The sequence below is a fragment of the Lissotriton vulgaris genome, chromosome 3_1 (assembly GCF_964263255.1).
Source record: "Lissotriton vulgaris chromosome 3_1, aLisVul1.2, whole genome shotgun sequence".
NCBI classification, from domain to species: Eukaryota; Metazoa; Chordata; class Amphibia; order Caudata; family Salamandridae; genus Lissotriton; species Lissotriton vulgaris.
In genome coordinates this window covers 1,234,909,006-1,234,928,101 of record NC_141689.1, presented here as the reverse complement: position 1 = coordinate 1,234,928,101, position 19,096 = coordinate 1,234,909,006, and positions in this window count along the sequence as shown.

Here is a 19,096-nt window from a genome sequence, read left to right as displayed (position 1 = left end):
GAAGACAGAAACTCAGGGTCACCAGGTGCCACCCTATAATGTCTTGCCACCAACCTGGATACCGCAGCAGCAGTCAATGGTCTCTTCCATACCTCCATTATTGGCTCAGTCAAAGCCTCAGTGAATGGGAGTGTAGGCTCTATAATAGAGGAAGGCGAATGCAAAACCTCCGTGAGGATGTTAGGCTTGAACTCAATGGTAGGTAAAGTCAGATTAAGGAGCTCCGCAGCCTTCTTAATGACGACATGGTAGGGTGCCATGTCCTTAGATGGTGCATCAGAAACTGATGGCAAACCCCACTCAGGAGAGAGTTCCAGGCCACTAGCACTATGTAGGTCCTCAAAACAGTCCCCTTGATCCAGAAGCTCTCCTTCCTCTACTTCAGGATCTTTGTAATCCTTTTCCTCCATGAGGCGTTGAGCTCTCCGCCTCGACCACTCCAGACGAATCGAAGTCGTCGGATCCAGTGACGACTCCAACGGAGCCGGAGCCGGAGTCGAAAGAGGAGCCGGGACAGCTGGAGGATGGGAATCTCGAACCGGCGTCGTACCTCGATCCAGTTCTCGAGGTCGCTCCGGAGCCGGCGAAGCCATGTGCGGAGTCGATGACCTCGGCGGCGCCGTACCGAGCCAAGGTGTATAAGGCGTTGGCATAAACGGCATAAAAATTTACAAAGCAAAGCTCTCGCAACTACAATATGATGGTACAAATAAAGTACAATGACAGATGAGAATTAATGGACAGAAGCAGACTTACCGAATCTAAGTGTCTATCATACGTGTTCACATTGGATAGACCCTTCCAAACCAGTTACTATTCTGATTCTGATTCTAATAGACATAGTGAATTCAACCACGAGGTCCAGACTAGCTTCAACCCTTACATTTGGAGTTGTACTTTAAGCCCTGAAGAGTCGTGTTGACTCAACCGCACACGACGAAACACGTGTCGGCGATTGTGACATTCCTCAAGTCTGGAGAAAATAAACCAACATCTTGCTGTTACAAGAAACACACAAAAGAATCTGCTTCTGTCCATTAATTCTCATCTGTCATTGTACTTTATTTGTACCATCATATTGTAGTTGCGAGAGCTTTGCTTTGTAAATTTGCTTGGTCTGTTGACTTGTTTAGACGGTTAAGGGTGTTTTCCGTCTGCTCTTCACGCACTACACAGCAACAATCCACATCACACACTGTAACGTACTAACCTAGGCAGTGCGCCCTTGAGCTCTGAATTTCCTAAAAACCCCTTTTCAGTTTACCCATAAACGGCATAAAAGGTGCCGGAACGTAAGCTTGAGGGACACCCAAGTTAAAAGACAATGGACCCATGGGACCAGCTGGTGCACCAGTGGGGTATATTGCCCTTGTATAAACGACAAACATGGCATTTAGGAAATGCGAGGGGTCCTGTCCAGGACCAGGAAAGGGAGGGTACGAACCCATCGGCGGCTCCGAAGGAGGCTGCTCTGGCATCGGTCCTCTGGGTTTACCACCGGAGTCGGTGCCCGAGGAATCTCCTCATCTTCTTCATGCGCCGAAGAATGACACGAATCCGGATTCGGTTCTTGCTCCGGATCCAGGGAACCCTCATGAGATCGCTCAGGTGAAGGTGATACGAAGTCCTTGTGATGTTTACGAGAAGACTTCCTCTTCGAGTCCGAAGACTCTTTGCCAGAGTGATGTCTTGAGCTATGCTTCCTCCTCTTGTGCTTCTTCCCCGAGGAGCCCGAAGCCTGACCCGTAGCCGACTTCGATCTAGACCTCGACCTCACTCTGGACCTTGATGCCGATCTCGACCTTGACTTCGATCGCGACTTCTGCTTTGACCTCAAACATCTAGATGTTGACCTCGAAGACCTTCCAGATTCTTTTCCTTTCACCTTGGCCAGCAGAAGTTTCGCCTCACGTTCTCGTAGAGCCTTTGGGTTCATCTTGAAGCAGGATCGGCAGCTCTTGACATCATGGTCCGATCCAAGACACCACAAACAATCGTCGTGCGGATCGGTAATAGACATCATCCTAGCACACAATCTGCACTGTTTGAACCCCGTCTTCCTCGACAACATCCTCGACGAAGAACAGACACTCGACAGAGAAACAGTAACACAAAATAGCAACAAGTTACTATCTGAATCACGGAAGATCCCAGAAACCGTTAGCGTCGATGACGCGGAAAAAAGGGAACTGATGTCATCATGCCGACGTAGGCCTAATAAGGAGTCGGCGACGTCAGACGGAGTCGCGCGCGATGCCGTGCTCCTATGACGTCGTCTACGCCGGCGTGCTACAAAGAATTTTCCGTAAGTTGCTGACACAGGGGGATATTCACAAGGTGAGGAATCCACAAGGCAGATGTATCTATCAGAATAAGCCATATTTATCAATTCAGGGTCAAATGATCCTGCTCCTGGCCACACTTTCATCCGTGGCACCATACCTGCAGTCTATCCTGCAAGGTTATTAGTAAATGGGACAACATTATACCAACTATTTTTTCCCTTTGCTACTATTTTATTGGGTGTCAAGTCACTGCTTCCTTTCCTTTCTTTTCACTGTATAAAACGTGCCATTCCCTGCATATTTCGTACATGAGGGGGTCTTACTTTAGCTGAAGAGAACGTTGTCCTAACTCTATCATACCCTCAGCTTGAAATGGACGCCCAGACCTTGTTTTACTTCTGGGAAACACCTGCTCTCCTTTTATTTGTTCTCTAAAGGCACTTTGTTCCTCTAATCTTCTTCTATTTATTTCAGCATTTCTGTTCCCAGCCTCTTGCGACAATTCCATGTGTTCCTGGTCAAGAACCCTTCTAATTTCACTCTCCAATGAGTTTAATTCTTCCTCATCTTTCTCATCCTTTCCTGTCACATTCTTGATTTCTAGATCATATCTTATGTCCCTTATAACTGGCTTTGCATCTGGTTTAAATTATACGGAATTACATATATTTGAACAGCCATCAGCAAAAAGGCTTAATCTTTTAATTGTATTCTGTATTCCCTTTACACTGGTGGTCATGTCACGATTACCCTTATCCTCTTCCTGATATATTTTTGATTGTGCCCCTAAATCAAACTTTACCTGTGGGGTGCTAGTATAATATCCATTTTTCTCACTTGAGTTTTGAGGAACTTTGCTAGCCTATTCTAATATGTCTTTTGACTTTTGTTCTAGCAATTTTCCATTGTTGTCTTGTCTTAAATTTACTGAAATATCTCCTGTTAAGGACACTGTTCTCTCATATACTTTTCAGGTTTAAGAGGATCTTTATTAATTGTTTGAGCAAGATCAACCTCCCACATTTTTAATAAGTCATCAACCTTTGGTGTAACTTTGTTTATGTCAGTCAAGGGTATTAACATCGGATCTTTATAGCCGAAAGCTGGAACATCAGTGTCCACTGAGTCTATTGAGGTAGTGGATTCCTTATCTTCCACTGACAATGATGGATACATACCCTGACAGCATACGGGCGCTTTAATTATCTCAGAATATGTTGGTTGTGGTGCTGTGGCTTCTACATGGGAATCCTGACTGAATATCTTCCACATGTCCAATGATGCTAATCTTTTTGTTCTCTTATCTCATTTATATGCTATTACATGGGCTATCGCTGTATTATCAAAAGAGCCATATGGTGGCCATGGAATCAGGGAAGTCTTTGTGCCTTCTGCTCATTCCTGACAATGTTTTTTTATTCTATCTGAGTTTCCTGGAAATGTGGAAACCATATGGCCTAAAGGAGTCCCTTTCTCTCCCTGCCTCCCCTGGGAAGATTTCCTAAAGAAAGGCATGACCTCAAAATGTTCCTTTTAATCTACCAAACACCTTTACTATTCTTAAAGGCTCCTGTGCTAATGTAGTTAACACTAAAAAAAAAGTTGGTACCTCTGATAATGCAAGAGAACTCATAATCTATTACACATGATATAACAATCACAAATCTACTTTATATCTATATATATTTTGTTTAGAAAAACAACTCACATATTATATTAATACAAAATGTCAACTTTTTCTCTTTCTTTGGCATTTTCCTAATTCAAATTGTCAGGATAAACTTCTTATATAATTCCTATTCCTCTAATAATTCATCAAGGGAAAGAAAAATAGTCTGCCAAGTTTAACTAAATAAACATTTATTTCTCTGACGATTCCTAAACAAAAGGTCTGTCAGGATCAACAAAACACATTTAATTCTCTCTCTTCCTCCCTGACAATTCTTAAACAAAGGTCTGCCAGGATTAACAAAACACACATCTCCGATTGTAACAGTTGTGGATCAATACACAAGGATTCGACGAACGCCCTTTTTTCCTACCTTATCTGGCCGCTGCAGACGTCCCACAGACCGGTACCCCTGTCGTCCAAAAAACAGATCTTTCGTCTCAACGGCCATCTGTCATCCTCCTCAAATTGTGCACAACTAAATTAGCTGTCCGAAGGGGAACCTCCCCAGTGGCAGGCCGGTCAAAGGGGATCTCTTGGCTGGCTCTGCCACGATGTCGGGAAAAAATCCTTTAAGCAGTGCAAATCATTTAATCACCACACCTGCAAAAAAAGGGAGTACAAAAGGTTTATTGTACATGCCAGGCTAGGTCAGCTGGGAGAGTGATGTGCTATGAGAGAAGTACAAGTCAGTCTCAACTTACATACACTTCAAGTCTACTCTTCTAATACTAATTTTGGCCTAGATCCATATTTAATACAATGGTCACAATCGAAAAAGCTTCCTGCTTTTCCGTTATGTCCCACCCAGATTACATACATTTATTTCAAGAACAGCTCTTTCCTATGTTCGTGACTTTTCCCGCCAAACTTACAGGCTATAATGGAAACATTCTTGCTGTTCTGATTTTTATGGCAAGACAGGAGGCTCCTATTATGCTTTCTTATCTTGCATTTATTTTTACAGCAGCCAAGATAAGTGCTAAACTACAGTTCCCAGAGGCCCAGGTAAACAAAGGCCAATGGGACCGAAAGAAAAACGAGACCACATAACCAATGACAACATCGTAACCAATAAAACGCCACATCTGACTATGTAGCTTTCTCTTTTCTTGCTGCTTGCAGTCAGATAAGTGACTTATCTTTTGCTCTCTGTTAAAGTTTAGTTTTATTGGTGTATTTGCTAGTGCTTTATTACTGTTGTTTTTATTTCCTCTTGCAGTGATTGCCGCTATGTCATAATTGCTTTTGTGCCTGTGTAAACGCTCCGTTTTCAGTGCAGACTCGCTCCGCCCCCCTACGCGGGCGTGCCTTCGGTGGTTGCGGCCGTTGCGCACACCGCTCTGTGTTCCCTCACGCTCACCTTTTCAATCCTGGAGCAGCGTTGAGCGGGGAATTTGGTTCCCGGTTACTTCTTAACTGTTCTGGCCCCACAAGTCTCGGTACCGCCTGGCACTCTGAGTTCGGGAGACTTCATTAGGCTAAAACACGCCCCTGGGAGTGCTCTTTTCCTTTGTGCCCCTCCCTTCAGCTTGTCTAAGGATATGGAAAATTCCATGTTGAGCCTCTTGTCCAAGGCACTAGTCCAGTCTGCGGGGGATAGCAGGCATAAGAAGGGGGTTTCCTTTTCTGCGTTGCACGCTTCAAAATCTGCTACACTTTCCTCGCGCTTGACTGAAGACAAAGTGCCTCCCAAGCCTCAGGTTCCGGAGGGGATATTAGGTACTGAGGGCAAACGTAAACATAAAGCGAAGCACGCAATATTGCCACAGAAATTGGTAATTTCTACCATTTTGGACATTGATGACGATATGAATGATGCAGATGATTGATCTTTTTGATCTGTTTGATGTTTCCGACCCCCCCTCCCCTCCCTTCAAAAAACCCAAGCTTGATTCTTTTGCTTTTGACCCTGTTTTTCATTCAGAAAGGGTTCCTATGTTTGACCCTTCATCGATCCACCATCCTAATTCCACTGAATGGTTGCCCGCCTCTCACGTGGGAGAGTACATTACGGCCAGGTTGCGCCTTCCTTTGGAGGCCACGTCAGGTCCAGATTAAAATCTGAATGCCCCAAACCTTCCCTTCCTGATAAAGTTACCATGGTTCTGGCCATCGACCAACCCTTACTTACCTTCTTTTCCAAATTCGGTAAGGATCCTCGCAAAGGGGTGGACAAAGCCTGGTCCACTTGACAGGATAAGCTACTTGACCTTGTGGGTCCTTTGGCACGCATCTCTGCCATGGCTGAAGCTGCTCGCTTAGATGGTTTGGACCTTTCGGCTGAAGATGTATCCATGTGGGTCCAGCGAGCCTGTTGCCTACTGGGGAATGCCAATGCCGCCATTACACATGAACGCCGTAAAGGCCTTCTAATCAAGTTGGATCCAAAATTGGCAAACTTTGCGCCCCAAGATTCAGTCTGTAAAGCTAATGGTCTTCTCTTCAGAGACTCTTTGGTTAAGGACCTTAGTAGGTTCGTGTCCACTTTCGTGTCTCTAGATAAAGCTCAACAGTCAATAAAAAAGGTTTTCTCACCACGGGTTTTTGGACGGGCCGGCAGAGGCAGGAGTTGCTCTTCCGGCCGTCCCTACAACAATCAAGGCTCCAGAGGGTCCTACAACAACTCCTCCTCCCAGGAATACAACCCCCAGTTCTACCCTCAGTGGGGTAGATGCTTCCGTGGTCGAGGTCAGAAGAACTACTGCAACAGTCACAACAATCAACAAGGTATATCTTCCACCTCTTCCTCCTGCAGGAGGATGTTTAAAACTGTTTCTTTCAAAATGGCAAACAATCAGCAAGGATCCTTGGGTTCTAAGCACCGTTCAAGGCTATCTTATCGAGCTCTGTTTGCCGCCTATCCAGACTGTGTTTCCCCCTCCTCTGGTTTTCTCAGATGAAATGTCTCTTCTGATCTCGTCAGAAGTTCAGTCCCTCCTTCAGAAACAGGCCATTCAAGTCTCTCCTTTCGATCCTTCCGGTTTCCTAAGTTCCATCTTTCTCATTCAGAAAAAGAACAAAAAACTGCAGCCAGGGATCAATTTAAAGTGATTCAACCAGTTTGTGGTTTACCGCCACTTCAAGATGGAGACTATCCTTCACTTGCGGGATATCCTACGTCCAAACGACTGGATGGTACGGCTGGATTTGAAGGACGCTTATCGCACTGTTCCCATACATCCTTCTCACTCCAAGTTTCTCCAGTTCCAATGGTTGGGCGTGACCTACCGCTTCACCTCTCTCCCTTTCGGTCTTTCCTCAGCACTCTGGTGCTTTACAAAACTCTTGAAACCAGTAGTGGCCTTTCTGAGATCTCTCGGGATCAGGCTTATCATTTATCTGGACGACATATTGAGCATGAATTCTGGCAAACAGCTCCTCCTGTCAGAGCTTCACACCACTCAATCCCTTCTCTTAGATCTGGGATTACTTCTCAATGTCGAAAAATCGATGCTTCTTCCTTCTCAGACCATCGAGTTTCTAGGCTTCTTAGTAGATTCCGCCGTTGCCTCTCTTCTTCTTCCCCAGTCAAAGGTCTCTACGATAAAAGCGTAAATCTCCCAAGTTCTTCGGACTCTCATATCTCTGAGATCACTAGCGAGGATCGTTGGTCTTGTCTTTTCATCCATTCAGGTTATCTTTCCAGGCCCTCTTCATTATCGGGCCCTTCAGCGCCTAAAAATCAGACAACTTCATCAAGGCTTGGCCTACGCTGATATTAACGAACTGGACCAGGAATCTCGCGTAGAGCTTCAACGGTGGATTGACCATTTAGATGCGTGGAACGGGCGAACTATTTTCGCCTCAGCCCCAGATCTTGTGTTAGTATCAGATGCCAGCCTGTCGGGTTGGGGCACCTGCTGTGGTCCAATATCAACTGGCGGTACATGGTCTCGCGAGGAGTCGAAATTGCACATCAATTATTTAGAGATGCCTGCAGGCTCCTTTGCAATACAAAGCCTTTCAAAGAACAGGGTGCGCTATTCCATCCTCCTGCGTATGGACAATGTTTCTGCGGTGCGCTACATCAACCATCTAGGTGGCACCAAACTAAAACTGCTAGCGGAATTGGCAAAGAGCCTTTGGGAATACTGCCTTTCAAATCAACTTATCTTGACAACGGAATACCTTTCGGGAGATCTCAATGCGGTGGCAGATTGGCATTCTCGAAATCTGCAAGATTCCATCAACTGGAAGCTGCTTCCATCCGTCTTCCGATCCCAGTCTCAATAATGGGGTCCTTTCTTCATCTCTTTGCTTCCCGTCTCAACACTCAGTTGCCCCGCTTCTTCAGTTGGCATCCGGATCCTTCAGCCCTGGCTATGGATGCGTTCCTTCAGGATTGGTCTCTCCACCTCAACTATGCTTTCCCTCCTTTTCTCATGATCAGCAGAGTTCTTTCCCAGGTGCCTCGTCAGTCGACCTCTCTGGTACTGGTAGTCCCGTTTTGGCAATGTCAAATTTGGTTTCCATCTGTTGGTGATGACAGTAGATTTTCCAGTTCTTCTCCCGGCCCGCGAGGAATTGCTTCTGAACCCTCTGGGGTTGCAACACAATCTCATTCTGGACAATTCTCTAGTTCTGTCTGCCTGGAAAGTTTCCGGCCTCTCCCTGCTGACATCCTCATTTCACAAGAGGCTTCTCTCTTTATCAGCAAAGCCTGGGCTCCAGGGACCTCAAAAGCCTACAAGTCCGCCTAGTCTCTTTGGGCGAGCTGGTGTCTGGAAAGGCATATCGATCCCCTTCAGCCCCTCTGAATTTTGTGGTCAATTTCCTGGCTGCCGAAACTAGCGCAGGTAAGTCCTACAGAACAGTCAACTTGTATAGGTCTGCCATTTCTCTTAACCATTCCCCTATCGACGGCAAGCCTGTATGTGCTCATCCTTTGATCTGTCGTCTTCTGAAAGGAGTTCGGTGTTCCAAACCTCCGTTGGCTAAGTATACCAAGTTATGGGATGTTTCTGTGGTACTTAAACTATTTTCTGACTGGCCAGATAATGCTGCACTCTCACTGAAAATGTTATCTGATAAACTCACCATGCTTTTGTGCCTTGTTTCCATCAAACGTGTTTCCGATGTGAAAGCTTTGGATATTTCATCCCGTCAGTTTTCCCCTACTGGAGTTGTGTTTCAGATTCGTAGATAATTTGAATTCAGTGTTTTACCCTTATTTCCCCTCTCACCCTAAATTATGTGTATGCCAATGTTTAAAAATGTATGAACAAAGGACTTCTAATCTCAGAAGGCCCTCTCACTCCCAGCTTCTTATTTCTTTCCGTAAACCTCACCTCCCTGTCTCTTCTGCTACCCTGGCCTGTTGGGTGCGTTGTGTTATGTCCCTTGTGGGCATTGACGTCTCCGTTTTCAGAGCTCACTGCCGTCTCCCGTCTCGAGGACATTCTGAGATCAGCAGACTGGACTAACGACAGTGTTTTTTTAATGTTTTACTGCAAACCTGTTAATACTGTGGCTTATTTGGTGGTTGACATGCTTTGAACAAACATAATAGGAGCCTCCGGTCTTGCCATAAAATGTAGATTTTCCAAGTTGTTATGACTGAAAGTCTTAATTTTATTAAAGACACGGAGGCGAGTATTATCCCACCTCTACACTACTAACCTGTGTTCTCCCTCCCTTCAGCGAATCCGGCCTGGCCGCCTGTGATGGAGCAGGGTGAAGAGCAAAATGTTGTTCTAACCTGTGAAGTTAATCTCCCATAATATATAACTTGATTAATAAGCATGTGGTGAAAAGTATTAATCAATTTAGTTTAAATTTGCAAACATTACACGTGGGATTAATAAAAGTGCTCTATGTTGCATACGCAAAGAAGAAAATAATAAACTAACTCATGTCTATTGTCTTTGTAAGTATTAAATGCGCCTGTTTAACTAATGGCATGTGCTTATTATTTGTGCTTATGTTATGTTTTCTGTGTTAAAAGCCTTTGGAGTTCGTGCAGTTCCTTAAAGAAGAAAGTAAATATAAAATGCTGCATTTGTGTTGCTTTGGCTAGGTAACATAATTAACCCGGTTAATTATTAGAAGGGAGACGGGTAACAGAATGGGTCTAAATTCTTTAATTAATTGATGTCTTGTGTTTGTTTAATAATAGTTTCCAAAGTGAGGCCTAAAAAGTGGCTTGGGAAAATATGGCTGACAGAGATGCAGACGTGAAAGAAATCTTGGCCAGAGTGGAACCTTGCATTGTGTAATGGAAATATTTGCTGAATAAAAAGACTTTGCTTGAATAAAATGTGCTCTCGGAGTAAAGGCCCAAGGACAGGATCTGCGAATGTCTGCCAAGGTTAGGAAGTGAAAAGAACAGTACTCGAGCGAGAAAGTAACACTTTCTAGGAAGCCAAATGTCATTGAAGGAAAGGACAATAGGGCTAATGTGAAGCCTGGACTTGGATAAAACATAAAAATGACTTAATGGTGGACTGACATGGCTCAGCCAATGAAAGATCTGGATTTGTTGAAAGTATACAGAAAGTAGAAAGTTTTAGATAGTGAAAAGGTATAAAACCTGACATCATGAGCAGGACAAAAAGCTTGCTTCCCGATTGCTGATTGACGTGCTGTTGGACTTTGGCGCACGTACGGACAGCTGACTTTAATTATTATTTTTCTTTCCAGGTGAAGCAAAGATAGACAGGGAAATAGATTTAGGGTATGGAATCTCTTATTTGCTAATAATTCATGATTTTGATCTTGCTTGAATAAATGTCAGTCTAATGATTCATTTCCTATTAAAATGCTGGTTTCTTATTTGCTAATAAAATAAAGATTCCAAACCGTAAATGCTCTTTCTTTGAAAATAAAGTTAAATAAAATTAGATTTGAAATGACAAGCTGGTCTTGTTTATTCATGGTCTGGTTACTATCAGTTGCTCCATTCGCCTTAGTGACCTGTTTAATAAATAATAAATGTTTTTAAAACCATGCTAAAGATGATAAGCTGCAGATGTATATAATAGTGTAATTATTAGGTGAGTGAATTTATTAATCAGATCACATGATTCAGTTGCTCAAAATTGTCTCATTGGTGTTATGGGCCTGTTTAAGTGTTTCATGATTAATCGTGAGTATTGAGGTATTAGGTAGCGTTATTGAGACAGTTTTTCTACAGGAGCGCTGGATCAATTTCTTGATAGCAGAGTTATGGTTACTATGGTAACTGACATGTTACATGGTAATTACATAGGATACATGTCTAAAACATGTTAAGTTTGTTCAGTTGTTACATGTAGTCGAAAGGTTTTTCCCAGCAGTGTGAAAATTCCTAGTTGTGCCGGCATGAGTAGTGTGACAGTGAAGTTACACAGTGCATTTGTTCTGTTTTAAAAAAATGGTATCGTCGTATATCACAAGTGTTGTGGACGTACAGCACGAGTTTAGGGATTTTAGGTGTGAAAGGTAGAATGTATAGCAAGGATTGTCTATGAAATCATAGCTTTCGAGTATAGGGATACATTTGTCCTGTTTTAAAACTCACTGTGAAAAGAGTAGTAGAATTTATGTAAGTTTGAGTGAAGGGTAAGGAAGCGTTGTCTATCTTACTGGCAAATGAGTATTTCTGTCAGCAGATTAAAGTCCTACTAAAGATTTATGTATGAATGGTTAGGGATTCTTTCTGTATGATTGTGTGTATTAGAAGGGTAGGGTAAGGCCACTTACTTTATCAGCGAATTTAAATATTCCATGAAAATAGCGTCGTCTATTTTATGCAAAAGAATACTTGATTGTTTGAGAAAAACTATCACTTTATTTTAGCGAAGCAGACAAATGGTTTGTTTTTATGGTGTTACTAATTGAATTCAATTGAAAGTTTTGTAAATATGGTGTTGTGAATTTTTTTTGTAAAGGAGGGGTTAGATTACGGAGTGGGAGAGACAAAGGCTGCAGCGGCAGCATACGTCACAAGAGTCGCGCTGTGATTGGCTAGTATATGTCACAGTATTCGTGCACAGATTGGTTCACGTGACAAGACAAGCTTACAGCTGATTGGCTTATCCTGAAAAGCAGTAATTTTATTGGTTGAGCAAAGCAGTGACGTGGCTTAACCTGATTGGTTGGTTAGTGAGTTTCGCGCACAGATTGGTTGGTGAAGCGGAATAACAAGGAAATTGTTACGATCTTTACCGAAACAGAAAAATTTGTTTAAAAGACATGGATTATTATTATTTGAAAGGGAAAAAGAAACTTACATGGTTTCAGAATTTAAAAAACAAAATTAAACCTGACAAGAAAATTTCAACGCGAAAAGGAAGATTAATTCATAAGTACAAAACACCAGCAGCTTATATGTTAGATGAATATGGTTATCGTACTTGTCTTTGGATTGAGAATTGGATGAAATATACTGAAGATGATGGTATTTTAGCAGATATGTGTGATGGTTTGTACCCAGTGAGACTAATTGATGAGACTTCTGGTAAAAAGGGTTCCCAAAAGAAAAGACATGTTAGGGAAGAAAGTGATTCAGAAGACATGGTTTTAGAAGAAATCTATACCAGAAAGCCACCACCTTATCAACCAGTTTGTACATGGACTTCTCCAAGTGCTCCTCCTAGAGAAATAATTGATGAGGTTACCCCTGAAATGAATCTGCATTTAAAAAGAATACCTGAAAGAGTAGAATCATCTCCTGAGACAAATCATAGCAACAGAAAATCACCTGAGAGAACAGAAATAAGATGTAATTCGAGTATATCAGGAAAACATAGTAATTACACTGAAACTCCTGTTCAAAGAAATGATACCCCAAGAAAATGAAATAGAATAGAAAGATATGAGGAATTACCAGATACATCAGAATACATTCGTTCAGCGAATGAATTAATACAGCAGTTAACTAAAAATATGGAAGCAGTAACAGTGCCGGTAACTATTGGACATGTTCTCTCAATGTTTGATGAAAAAGAAATTAGACATTCAGCTTTAACTGTCCCATTAAATTCAGAAATTCAGAAAGTGACTGAAAAATTTTATTCAGATTTAACAGAAATACATTGAGAAAGAATGATGCCTGATTTATCTTTTAATCAAAGTTTGTCATGTAAAACCCCAACTGGTGCAAAGTCCGGAATGTAAATTACTTGATGTTACAAAATTGAAAGCAGACATAGAGGAATTAATAATTGGAACAATTGGAACTGACAGATTGAAGGCATATCGGGATGATGAATTATTATTCGTTTGCAAAAGCATGACATGGAAAACGAAGAACAAATATGACCAACTAGACGAAATGGCTTTTGAATTAGAAATAGATTTAACTAAGCAAAAGAATTTGCAGATAAATTATAGAGTGGATTTTTCTGAAAAAGACATTGAAAATTTGAATACTGCAGGAAAAATAACTCATATAAAAGATTTAATTGTGATTATGAGAAAATGGGGTGAAATAAGTAAATGGAGAGCAAAATGGGCAAAGAAAAAAGATGAAGACACAATAACTTTAGCTTTTCTTAGCAGAGAAAAAGAAAAAGAGACAAAAGAGTTTCCAATGCGAGAAATAGCTGGGGGAGGTAATGTACATGTTCCTTGGACAAGGCAAGACATTTTAATGTTCACCAATGATTTTCCTCGATTAAGAGAAAAACCTGTAGAATGGTATCGACAGGTAGACAGATTTGTGACAGATTTGTGAAAGTTTCAAAAGTCCTGTGGGTTGATCTTGATGGATTCTTTGACATAGTTGTCCCATCAGATCTGTGGACGGAATGTAAAATTTCCATAGATTGGCCCAGAGAAGAACCTGCTTGAGACAAGGTGACAGGTGCTCCTTCACCAGATGTAATGAAAATGTGGGATTGCTCACCTCTTCTGTACCTTCCAAGGACTGGGGACTGCGAGCACTTTCACGGCGGATTTGCTCTTCCCTTTGCTGCAACTCCTCGCGGAACCCGCTTCGCGGGTCCCGCTTAGCCAGCGGGATTCCTGGACTGCGCTAATTGTGTTGTTGGGACACTGTTGGGAACTAAGCCACCGAACAGCCCAAATTCCATCTTGGGGCGGCGGTAGGTGCAGGGCTGCGAGCGAGGGCAGGCGCAGGACTCCAAGTCCCAGGAGCGCCTGACCCTCTGCATTAACATCAGCTGCGACGCTCTCCCTGCTGGCTCCTCCCCCCCCACACCTGCTATAAATCATCTCCTAGGTGCCGCGGCGCGGGAGCGCGCCGGGAGAAGCCCGGGACAAGGGCGGGCCCTCTAAGGCCCTCGTAGGCCAGAGGAGGCCGGGCAGGGCCACCTCCCTAACAACTGCTCCCAGTGGCCCCCGACCTGCTACACGTCGGATATGACGACAGAGGAGGATACCCCTGGAAAAAAAGGTAGATTACGCATTGGGTCATTGGAGAACTATTTCCAGAAGAAGAGTGAGGGTGATAAGGACTCTATATTAGCAGAGCGTAGGGCAGAGCGTCGTCGCTCTGTCGAGAGCATGAAGCATAAACCCCTCACGGACAGCTCCTTGCATGTTATGACCCGGGAAGGAGGTTCTGTAGACTTGAGTGAGGACAATGCTAGTCTAGAAGGCGTTCCACTATTGTTCCGTGATTTTGTATCCACACCTTGTCTGCCTGTGGATAATATTACAATAGTTTCTCCTACCCCTAGTCCCAGCCGCATTATGACAACATCAATACTTAGGAAACAGAAACTTAAGCCTCTACTCGCGGCTCAGATTCACCGCCCACCACCTAGTAAAAAAAGGAGGAAACATAGGGAGGCCCCAGGTAAAGCAAAAATCCCGCATACAGAGTTTGGTAAAAGGGCACAAACCCCCATTTCAATTGAGATTACCCCAGCAGAGGCTCCGGATTCTACACCAGCAGTAGCACCATCATTGATTTGTAGTTTACCTGAAGTAGCCATACAGGTGGTGGCTTCAGACAGTAATATTAGAGACACAGCAGCTGATACTATACCTCCCCCCACATTGATAGGAAACTTGGAGTTTTTGTTGAGATCTCTCCTTGTACCAATCAATGAGTCTATTAAAAAGGTGGAAATCAGACTCACTATATTGGAAGCAGCCATAACTAGTATGGCTACTCTGTCAAAAACCCAGGGGAGTGGGGTGGTGCATCCTACACCCTTGATAAGGCCCCCCCCCTACCACTGTCCAAAAGATCCCACCTGCCCCAGCTCAGTCGGCCAAGCAAACTATTCAGCCCCAGGGTAGAGCTGACCCTCCCTCCGAAAACCCAAAGCCTCCAAAACATGTAAAGACACCTGTTGTTGAATCGGGTGACGCCTCAAATAAATCTAATCCTAAGGTCCCGGCAAGCAACAACCAGGATGCACAAGGGGAAAATAGTAATAATAGAATACCACGCAAAAAGGTGCCACAAGTGGAGATTCCCCCTGAAGCAGTGCCCTTTGTGGTGGTCCTAACAGGGGTCCCTCAGCTAGCAGAAAATAAGAAGGAGGGATATGTTGACCTTAAGAATAAAATTATTCATTGGTTAAGGACGTATAGGCCGATAGCGCCCAATATAGATGGAGATATAGTCCATGTTAGACGGATTAACTGGCTGGGGAGTAGAACTAAAAATATGGAGGGGGATCTAGTGGTGATCAATTTTAGAGACCCTCGGGCCATTGATTATATCCTAAATTGGCCACCAGGAAACGGGGGAACTTGCATCATCCCTCGGGCCCTAACATACTTCTCCTAGGCCAGAGGAAACCTCATTTAAATATCCAAACAAACCTCATTCTCATAGACCACCCCTTACTTTGCCCTACAATAACAATTATACCCATTTTGGGCAACACTTCTCCTTGGTACCTGAACAGTTCTCTGCCTGGTCTACTGTCCCTTATAGACACACGATGAACCATGGCACCAGGATGAATCATTTGAGGCCTTTCACCCCACTGGACACTTACAATCGGTTTTCCCACCTTTCTGGGCTGGAGTATTGCGATTGAAGTTCAGCGCCTGGGGGGGAGGCAAGTGAACTTCTGGGTGGGGGGGGCTCAATAAGACCCTATGGTAGCATAGGTACAGGGGAAGGTAGTCCCTTTCCAGTTCAAACTGTTAGTATTAATAACATTATAGAGGTTCCTTCCTCTGTCGGGCCTATGACTAGCATGGTTGGTTGCTCCATACCACCTATTCCCCCGGTACAGGAGTGGGGGAGATGTAAGACTAGGGTGGATAAGGAGGGTGTGAATGGGGGGGGGTCCACCATAGTGCCTAATGGACGGCAGGTAATAAATTTCCTTTCTTGGAATATTGCGGGGCTAAAAAGGAAGCTAGATATTCCAGAGTGGCATACGTTCATTGAGAGGTTCGATGTTTGCCTATTTCAGGAAACTTGGAGCCTATCACCATTACACAAATCAGGGTATACAACCCATTTTCTGCCAGCAGTAAGTAAGGGAAAGGGTAGACCAGCGGGTGGCCTCATGGTCTGGATCAAAGTAGAACTGGATTGGGTGGTCACACGCCACAATTTGGAGTGTAATGATATACTCCATCTCTCCTCTAGAGGAAAGTTAGAAGGTAGTAGGTTTGACATTTTCAATGTCTATGCTAGAGGGACACCTGGGGACTCTGCCTCTCTGACTTTAACAGCCCTGGACTCCACCTTAGCTAATTGCCCTTCATCAGCAAAAATTATTGTGGGGGGTGATTTTAATTGTACGTTTGAACCCCTCCTCGGAGATGACCCCTTGGGTATTGAAGAGGAGGATTCAAAATGGTCCATCCCAAGTCTATCCTTGCCCCCCATTAGGAGGTGGTCGGCTAGGGCAATTCAAATTAATACATTGACCAGGGTTCATAAGTTAAGAACCCTTAATGGTAGGACTAAATCCGACCAGGCAGGGGCATTGACCTTTAATATGCTTACTGGGCCGTCCCGTATTGACTATATCCTAATGGATATTAGTTTTTGGGCAGAGCTTATTGACATGGAAGTCCTCCCAAGCCAGGATAGCGATCACAATCCCTTGTGCTGCAAGTTTTATTGGGGCACCCTTAAAGATAGGAGGATGAATGTCACCTTAAAAACATCTAAAGAGATTATCCCCTATAATAACAACCGTAGATTAAAATGGGATAAGGCTAAACTCAAGGAGGAAGATCTAGGGGCGATAAAATTGTTGGTTGAGGGCTTGTCTTCTGATCTGGAAGATTGGGTGGGTGAAAATCAGACCAGCAGGGTCCCATACCCCTCCCTTGACTCAGCCTACAAAGCTACAATTGATCACGTTGGCAATTTTTTTATCTCGAAAGGGAAACGCAATAGGGATACTGTTAACCCCCCCTCTACTAATAAACCTTGGTATACAGTCTTGTGTAAGGGCAAAAGGAAAAAGCTGACAAAAGCCCTGATTTCTGGGGATCCTTTGCTGGTTAGAGCGGCCAGGAAGGAATACCTTAACGTATTATTATTGGCCAAGCGTGAGTGGGAGGAACAGCATTGGCAGGACTTATCCAATGCTGTAAGTAGTAGGAACCCGAACCTCTTTTGAGACCTGATCAATAGATCTAGACATAGGAAATCGCAACCATTGGCTGCACATATAACCAGCCAGCAATGGTTTGACCACTTCTCATCCCTTTATGGAGGAAATGAGGAAACAACCAGCCCTGGGGCAGATAGTTTGAGGGATGGAGATTTCTCTGGGGTGGACGACTCTCCATTTACGACCATAGAAGTAGTGATGGCGATCAGGCACCTAACCCCAAAGAAAGCAGCTGGACAGGACGGGATTCCTGGAGACCTGTTGATAGCGGAGCCGCAGGCTTGGGCTAAATTGATCGCCACAATAATGAATTTGATCACCAGGGGTCACCAGGTGCCAGACTCTTGGAAAGGGGCAGAGGTAGTAACCGTGTTCAAGAAGGGGGTAAGAGACGACCCTGCGAACTACAGACCTATTAGTCTGATAGACATAATTCAGAAAGTGGTCGGCAGGGTCATCATCTCAAGAGTAGGAGATTGGATGGAGGAGGCCAGTATTCTCTCTCACCTACAGGCGGGGTTCAGAAGAAAGGTAGGCACGATGGACCAGGTCTTTCGCTTTTTTGTTATCTATTGGAAGGAAGTTACCATCAAGAAAGGCAGTCTATATACGGCCTTCATAGATCTCAAGACGGCATTTGACCTGGTCCCCCGGGCAAAATTATGGGAGATTCTAGGAGAGATGGGTTTCCCAAGTGGTCTCCTGAACCTTATCATAAAGCTCCATGAGGGGAATTATGCGAGGGTTAGATGGGGATCCCAGGGACAATTGACAGAGAAGATCCCTGTGCGGAGAGGAGTACGCCGGGGATGTGTTATGGCTCCGACCCTCTTCTCCCTATTCGTGAATGGAGTGGTGGACCATCTGAAGGGGGAGGAGACGGATGCCCCATCCCTGGCGGGGGAAAGAATCCCCACTCTACTCTTCGCCGACAACACCATATTAATCTCCAAATCCCCAGTGGGTCTACAAAAACTCTTGAACCGGTTTAGCTCCTTCTGTACCGCCCGAGGCTTAATCATCAATACCTCAAAAACCAAATTGATGGCACTCTCCCCCTCTAAAAGATTCAAAAATAACTTCCTGCTTAATGGTGTTCCTTTGGAGCTGGTTGAGTCTTTTGACTATCTTGGTGTCCGGATAAACAGCCGAATGACCTGGAAGGATCACTTGGCCAAAATGTTACTCAGTCATCAAAGAGTATCGGGGGTGATTCTGAGGGAAATCCGTGAATCATGTAGTAAACCTGTCTCCCCGGCCATGGCCATATACGAGGGTCAGATTCTCCCAGCTGCATTATATGGCTCTGAACTTTGGGGGTTCGAAAATGTATCAGATCTATCGACAGCGGAAAATAATTTTCTAAGGAAGGTGGTGGCTCTTCCTGCTTCCACCCCACTAATTCCCCTGAGATTAGATCTGGGCAGAAGAGCATTAAAGGACTTGGTAAGGCTACGCCCGCTGCTCTTTTGGACCCGTTTAAGAAGAACGGAAGAGCTTGCAAAATATGCTGAGGGGTTGGACGATCTCCTTTTACTGGACACGGGAAAAAAAATTGGATGGCTGAATAAATTGAAAGACCTGGTTCTTAAGTTAGGGCTAAGAGATGCTTGGGAGTCACAATCGCCGCCACCAAAGGATGTGATCAAAAA